We start from the raw sequence: 8,159 nt of genomic DNA, 5'->3' as shown, positions 1-8,159 counted from the left end.
GATTTTGGATTCCACAGGACCTCTCCGAGTTTCGGGGTGGAATCCAGGGGCGGTCCTGTCAATTAGTAATTGTGTGAAATATCTTCACTCATCCCCTTCAAGGTTTGACAAGTTTAGGGAATTTGTCATCTTGCAAAAGAAGGATAAGATGGCAACATTGCCCTTGGATGTAGCAACAAGTGGAATTCAACTTATAAGATGCTTGAAAGTGCTTTAAAGTATAAGATGGTGTTTAATTTGGATGACTGAGGAAAGTGCACCTTTTGTTGGCTATTTTCAAGAGAAGGAGAAGGTGAGGAAGGACAAGAGAGTTAGGGGGGGTTGGGAAGTTTAGGAAGATAGTGGAGCCTTCTACTGAAACTGATTGGGAAAAGGCACAATCCTTTGTGCATGTTCTTATGAAGTTTTATGACACCACCTTCAAACTTAGTGCAAGTTGAAATTGAGAAGAAGAAAAAGGACTATAGAGATCCTACCTTGCAAAGTGTGGCAGATTCAATGATGTTGAAATTTGACAAGTATTGGGGGAGCTTTGATAAAATGAACAACCTTGTTTTTGTTGTCAATGCACTAGACCCTAGATATAAGCTCCAAATGATTAAGATAAGTTTTAGAAATCTAGGATCAAATCCTAGTGAAATAGAGGAAATTTGTGGAAAGGTCAAAAAATGCTTGCATGCATTGTATAAGGAGTATAGAGGGGCTGCTAGTGCTACTAGTGTTGGGATCCAAGAAGGTGGTGACATAGAGGAAGTTGATTGTGATGATGCTCAAGCTTTATTAGTAAGGGAGCTTATGCAAGAAAGGAAGGAGGAGCAACTTATGGAGATTTCTAATGAAGTGGATAAATACCTATCTGATCCTTTTGAGTCCCCATTGAACCAAAGTTTCAAGCTCTTGGATTGGTGGAAATTTAGTCAATCCAAATATCCAATCCTTTCAAAAATTGCTAAGGATATCTTTGCAATCTCAAGTTCAACAGTTTCTAGTGAGAATGCATTTAGCCTAGGCTGGAGGATTGTGGATCCTTTTAGGGCTTCATTGACTCCTGAAATGGTAGAGGCATTTGTGTGTACTAGCTAGGGCTGCCCATTAGTTTGGTATTTACCGAACCGACCGATTACCGACCAAAATTTTTTGGTTTGGTAAATCGATTTTAACAAATCGAAAATCCGAAATCGAAAAAATACCGAAAAAGTTGGTTTGGTTTTGGTAAAAACCGAAAAAAGTTGGTAAACCGACCGATTACCGAAAAATATTACCGAAAGCAATCGAATCGATTATTATCGAAAAAATCGAAATATATACCGAAAAATCCGAAACAATTACCGAATTTTAGTTATATATATATTTATATGTAATATTATTACATTAATTTGCTTAGTATATAGTTTATAGTTTATAATTTATAATTTATAATTTATATAGTATATAGTTATATATGTAGTTTATAACCTTTATATAGTTTGTAAACTTTGTATAGTTATATAGTATAAACTTATAACTTATAAGGTATATCCATATATGGTATAGGCTGTATAGCTATATAGGGTATAGACTGTAGACTTATGAAGTATATTAGTATAGACTATAGGGTATATAGTATACTTGCATAAGATATAGGGTATAGTGGTATACTAGTATAGGATTATAGTATACTAAATTACTAATATATATGGTATATGGTATATGGTATATGAGTATAGGACTATAGAGTATAGGGTATGGTATATGGTATAGTGGCTATAGCCATATAGGGTATAGGGTTTAGGGTTTAGGGTTTAGGGTATTTTTAATTAGTTTTTATATGAAATCTATTAAGATTATTATAGGGTCAATATATATCTAATTATCTATATAAATTATATATATGTTTTATATAAATTATAAAACACATAATAATTAAAAGTTTAAAACATATGTAAATAAGTTAAATAACTAAATAAATAAATATGTAAGTGATGTATAAGGTTTTTATTAAACTAGTTAATACTTAATAGTTAATACCCTAAAGTTCTAAACAATTAGAAATTTCAAACTAAAACAGAAAATAACTTTGGTCAAAAAAAAAAGAAAAAAAAAAAGAAAATCACTAAAAGTCTAAAACACAAACACAAATCAGTGAATCACACATTCACGCTCTCGATTCAGAACTCAAAAAAGATAACCCTAGCCTCACTCAGACCCTCTCTCGCCGAGTCGCCGCCTTCACCCTCGCCTTCGCCTCTCTCTCGCCTCGCCTTCGCCTCTCTCTCGCCTCGCCTTCGCCTTTCTCTCGCCCTCGCCTTCGCCTCTCTCTCACTCAGACCCTCTCTCGCCGAGTCGCCGCCTTCACCCTTGCCTTCGCCTTTCTCTCGCCTCGCCTTCGCCTTCGCCTCTCTCTCGCCTCGCCTCGCCTTCGCCTCTCTCTCCCCCTCGCCTTCGCCTCTCTCTCGCCCTCGCCTTCCTCTCGCCCTCGCCTTCGCCTCTCTCTTCCCCTCGCCTTCGCCTCTCTCTCGCCGCCTTCGCCCTCGCCTTCTCAGTCTCTTAGTCTCTCGCCACCCTCGATCTCTGTCTCTATCACCCAGGTTATAGCTTCGATTTGTTTACATTTGATTTTGTAGTTTTATTCATCTGTCAATCTCTTTATCTTGTTTATGAATTAATATTTGGATTTTGTACTAATTTACGCAGGCTCAGAAACAGGCACTTGCAGCAATTTAACCTGAAGTCAAGACATGTTGAAGTTTGGTTTCAGAACAGAAGCAAGGTAAGATTTCGATATCTCATATATGCAGATATGCTTATATTTGTTTTTGGGATTTAAAAAACAAATAATAAATAAATCACTTACATAGCCTATTAGAAAGCTAATTTTTTCTAAACGAATTTAGTAAACTAAGTTGTGAGTTTGGTTGCTTAATTTTATGGATTTGATTTATGGCAGGTTGATACATTGCTAACTTGTGAGTAATTTAGTAAACTACATTGTTATTGGTTGCTATACCTGGTTGCTGCCTGTTATTGATTAGGAATTTTTAAAATTTATTGTTAATGTCAACAATGGATGAGAGTTCTAGAGCTGAAGTAGTCCCAGAAGGGGCTGCGGCGTCTGCCCCTCCTCAATCTAGTACAGAAGTTACTCAAAAGAAGCAAAAAGTGGGGAAGAAATCTGGGTTACCGGGAAACCATGGTCCTTCCGGGGCTTGGGTTCATTTTAATAAACACTTGGTTGAAGGAACAAAAAAGTATGATGGGACATGTGATTGTGTCTATTGTGGGGAAGCATTTAAAGCACCCTCAAGTGGTGGAACCACAAAACTTTGGAACCATCTTAAGAAGTGTAAAAAATATTCCGGTTCCGAAGTGGATAAGCAACAACTAGTCTTGTCTACTTTAGGAGGTCAACCTAGTAATTGGAGGTTTGATCAAGATAGAAGTCGTAAAGCTCTAGCTGTTATGATCATCCTTTGTGAACTCCCTTTTAATTTTGTTGAGAAAGAGAGCTTTAGGTGGTTTTGTGAAGAAATACAACCAAAGTTTCATGTGGTCCATAGAAGTACCGTGACAAGGGATTGTATTCTTATGTTTGAGGAAGAAAAGTTGAAGTTGAAAGAAACTTTCAAATTGTTATGTTCACGAGTATCCATCACAACGGATATGTGGACATCCATCCAAAATCTTCCATATATGGTTGTTACGGCTCATTTTATTGACAAAAATTGGAAGACACAAAAGAAGATCATCAATTTCCGAGTGGTTCCACATCCACACACGGGTGAGGCTATTGCAAAGGCCTTGGAAAGTTGTTTGTTGGAATGGGGATTAGATAGACTCTTCACAATCACACTTGACAATGCCAAGAATAATGATTTATGTGTGGTTGATATGAAGAAAAGATTTAACAAAAGAGGTGGGTTATTATTGGGTGGTGAATTCTTTCATGTTAGATGCTTTGCACATGTATTAAATCTTGTTGTTAGGGCGGGGCTTGAAGAGGTTCAACAAACTATCAAACACCTTCGTAGAAGTGTCAAGTATGTGAGGAGTTCTCCTTCCCGTTTGCAAGCATTTAAAAAATGTGCCGAAGAGGAAAGTATAACATCAAAAAAGTGGCTGCGTTTAGATGTGAAAACTAGATGGAATTCTAGTTATGAAATGATAAATGCGGCAATGGGGTTTAGGAAGGCATTTGATAGGTTAGAAGATCAAGACTCTTTCTATAAAAATCAGATTATACATGTAATGGATAGTGATTGGAACAAATTAAAAAGTTTGCACACTTTTTTGGAAGATTTTTATGATATCACTTTACGTGTATCGGGTTCCAAATATGTCACTTCTATGGGTTACATGGATGAATTAACACAAGTGAAAGACTTGCTTGAGTTTCATCAAAATAGTGAGGATGATGATTTTCGTGATATGGCAAAGTTGATGAATGATAAGTTTGAAAAGTATTGTAAGGTTGAAGATGTCAACCCAATCTTAGTTGTTGCAGCTGTCTTGGATCCTCGAAATAAATTGCAATATATAACATGGATGTTGGGTAAGTATTTTGATGATGAGGAAGTGGGAAAAAAAATTGAAAAGGTGAAAAGCTTCATGTCAAAGCTTTATCATCAATATAAATTGGAAAGTGCAAACACATCTGATTTTGATGCATCAATGAGTCACCTTAGTGATACCATTAGGGATGATCCAAAAGAGAACAAGCGGGCGATGAAGAGACAAGAATTTCAATTGCATTTGAAGACAAAGGTTAATGTGGAAGCTTTAAATGATTTGGAAAAGTATTTTAATGATGGTGTGGAGCCTGATGAGGCTAACTTTGATGTCTTGGCTTGGTGGCAAGGGAAAACAGCAACTTACCGTGCACTTTCAGCAATGGCACGCGATGTATTGGCAATTCCAATTACATCAGTTGCTTCAGAATGTGCATTCAGTTCAGCAAAGAGGTTGTTAGATCCTTTCCGAAGCTCTTTGACCCCATCTATCACCGAGGCATTAGTATGCACCCAAGATTGGCTTAGAAGTGGTGCATCGGTCACTAGTGAAGAGAAACTTAAGGATCTTGAGGCAATTGAAAAAGGTAAGATTTTGTTTTAAATAGATTCATAATTACTTTTATTTTATGTTACAACTTCTAATATAAATATGTTTTATATGCAGATGTCCTTAAAGATTTACAAGCTTTAGCCGTAGGAGGTGATTCTTCGTCTATTACATGAAGGTTAGTTGAGTTTCTTTTTATAAATTAGATCTTCATTTGACTTATGGATCAAAATTTCACATTGTTAGTTTGTTACCCCATAAAGATGAGTGGATGACCCAACAACACACACTTTTTTACACTCTTGTTGTTTTTAATTGAATTGCACCTGCTGCCCTACATATGCATAATCTACAAAAAAAAATAATAATAATGAATTACATTTCCTATTCTTCTTAGATCAGGAAGCATATTAGATAACAAGCACAGCTTGATCTGAGATGAGATATCTTGCTAACAAGATAGAGCAAGTAGGGTTATTTATTGTATGATACAGAATAAGTAGAGTTTAATAAAAGCAGAGAAGAACAAGAGCACATTAGTTGATAAATAGAAGAAAGTCAGTAGGACTTCCATGACAAATTCATTTCACTGCAAATACGTCCTACTTTCCACACCATGAAAAAATAGGTAATAGACCAGCATAAATTAAGTCATCAATCAATGCAGAAAATCATGTTAGCACTACTCTAGACTTCATAGAAGAGGAAACTGTTAGATAGATGTCATGCCACCAATACGAATATCAGTATTCCCAATGGAGAAAGGGTACAATTGAATTTCCTTATCTAGATAAATTATATTGTTTTTCAAGAGTTATATAATTGGAGGAACACGAAAAAGGGTAACATAATTAGAAGATTACATTATTACAATTTTTCATTCATATGTATCATTATTTATTTATGTTCTTATCTGCACAGTGGTTACTTTTTATACACTCAAATCTAGTCTCTTCAGATTTCAGCAAATTACATAAGCACCCCTGGGAAGTTGATATGCTGCAGCCCCAGGTCTTGAAGCCTTGACCTTGAAGTTTAGAGAGTGATCTTCAATATTTTATTTAGTAGTTTATTTTCTGAATTGTAAACTTTGTTCTTATTAATTTGGGTTTATTGTAATTTCTGGATTATTCTAGTTAATTTGGGTTAATTTGGGTTTTTTTAATAGTTTATAATCTCAATAGTTGATACTTGATAATTTGATCTTTGGATATGTGATAATTTGATCTTTGGATATACTGATATACTTGATAATTTGATCTTTGGATATGCTGATATGCTTGCTGGTTGTTTGTGCTGGTTGTGTAATCTAATTGTAATATTAACATATATATATAATTGATTGGATTCTTAATGCTAATTGTTATATTGGATTCTTAATGCTGATATGTCTTGCTGGTTGTGTAATTTAATTGTAATATTAACATATATATATAGATATGCTGATATGCCTTGCTGGTTGTGTAATGTGTGTGTGTGTGTGCGCAGGGAAAAGGCCTAAAAGGCTTGGATTTTTTTGTTTATAATTTTTTTTTTCTGCTGTAAGCTATAATGAACATTGTTTACCAAAATACCGAAAATACCGAAAATTGAAGGATCCGAAAATTACCGATTACCGAAAAAATCAATTTGGTAATCGGCATCCAAATTGAATTACCGAAAATGTTGGTAATCGAATCAGTAAGGCCATTTACCGATTCGATCCGACCGATGGGCAGCCCTAGTACTAGCTAGTAATTGGCTTAGGGCAGATAAATTTGACTTCCACAAGGAACCAACTGATGAAGAGCTTGCTTTGTACAAGGAACTTGAAGAAATGGAAGCAAGTAAGACTAATAGATGATGTTAATGTATTTAAATTTTGTTCTTAAGTTGTTCTTATGTATTTTTGTGAGACCCCGTATTTTTCAAAGATTTATTTTAATTATTTTGAGAATTTATTTTGATCATTTTGGGAATTTATTTGGAAAATAAAAAGGTTTTGGTTTAATTTTTAATTTTTGTTTTAAATTGGGCTTGACCTAAAAGTTGACTTTTAAAGTTAGTGAGCTTTCGTCTTTGACTTTGGACACGTTGGATAGGTTTTGAGTCCACGAGTTTGTAGACACGAAGCACTCGTAAATCGAAATTGCGGTTTGGGTTTTACGGACGTTCAAAGTGTGGGGCAATTTTGTAAAACTGCATTTAAGGGATTTTTAAAAACCAAAAACCCAGCTTTTATTTTTTCATTTCTCTCTTTCCCCGCATCCCTCCCCTTCTCTCTCTTCTCTTTTCTCCCTCTCCGGTCACTCTCCCTTTCTCCCTCTTCGATTCATCGCCGTCCAACGATAGTCGGCGGCGAGACCGGTAGCAAAATGACCACCTCCCTTTCCTTTTCCTCCCAGTGGCAGAGTCCAACACAGAAACCCAGCGACAACAGAGAATCGACGAGAGACAGAACCGATGGCTGTGCCGGCGATCTCACTTCTCCTGCCAAATCGCAGCGCCGGACCACCTGTGTCATCCTCCCCTCGTCACGGCGAGTCTTTTTGTCACTTTCCCTTGTTTAGACGACCACCCACGAGAGAGAAATGATGAGTTGCAACCGTCGGCTTCCTTCCCATTTTCCGGCAACTCTGGTGACATTTGGCGTCGACCTAGGTAGCGAAATCAATCCTCTCGACCTCCTCTTGCTATTGGTTATCTTGGTTCGAGCTGGAAGTTGATTAATTGAAAAACCTAGTTTTGGAACTCACAGCCACCGCAGGCTCCGCCGCGCGTGGTGGCTGGTTTAGGCTTCCTTCCTTCGATTTATTATCCCATTTGATCATTTGATGATTGTGTGATGATTTGAGGCCTAGTTTGCTTTGAAATTCTTTGTCCAGGTATTGTTCCGCCATTGCCACCGCCAGCTCCGCCACTGGTGGCGGCGGATTGGTGATTGTTCGTCTCAATTCTTCCAATTGATTATTCCAGAGACCATTTCCAGGCTCGATTACATTTTAGGTAAGTGTTTGTGTATTGTTTGGGGCGGGGCAGCCACCGTGTGTGGTGGCGGCCGCTCGTTTCAATTAATTAGCGGCCGTTTGTGTTTCTGGATTGTATTTGATTGGTTGTCTGGTCTTAACAGGTACGCGGGCTCGGAA

This window comes from Dryas octopetala, chromosome 4 (assembly GCF_963921425.1).
Source record: "Dryas octopetala chromosome 4, drDryOcto1.1, whole genome shotgun sequence".
NCBI lineage: Eukaryota > Viridiplantae > Streptophyta > Magnoliopsida > Rosales > Rosaceae > Dryas > Dryas octopetala.
This window is presented reverse-complemented; position numbering follows the sequence as displayed.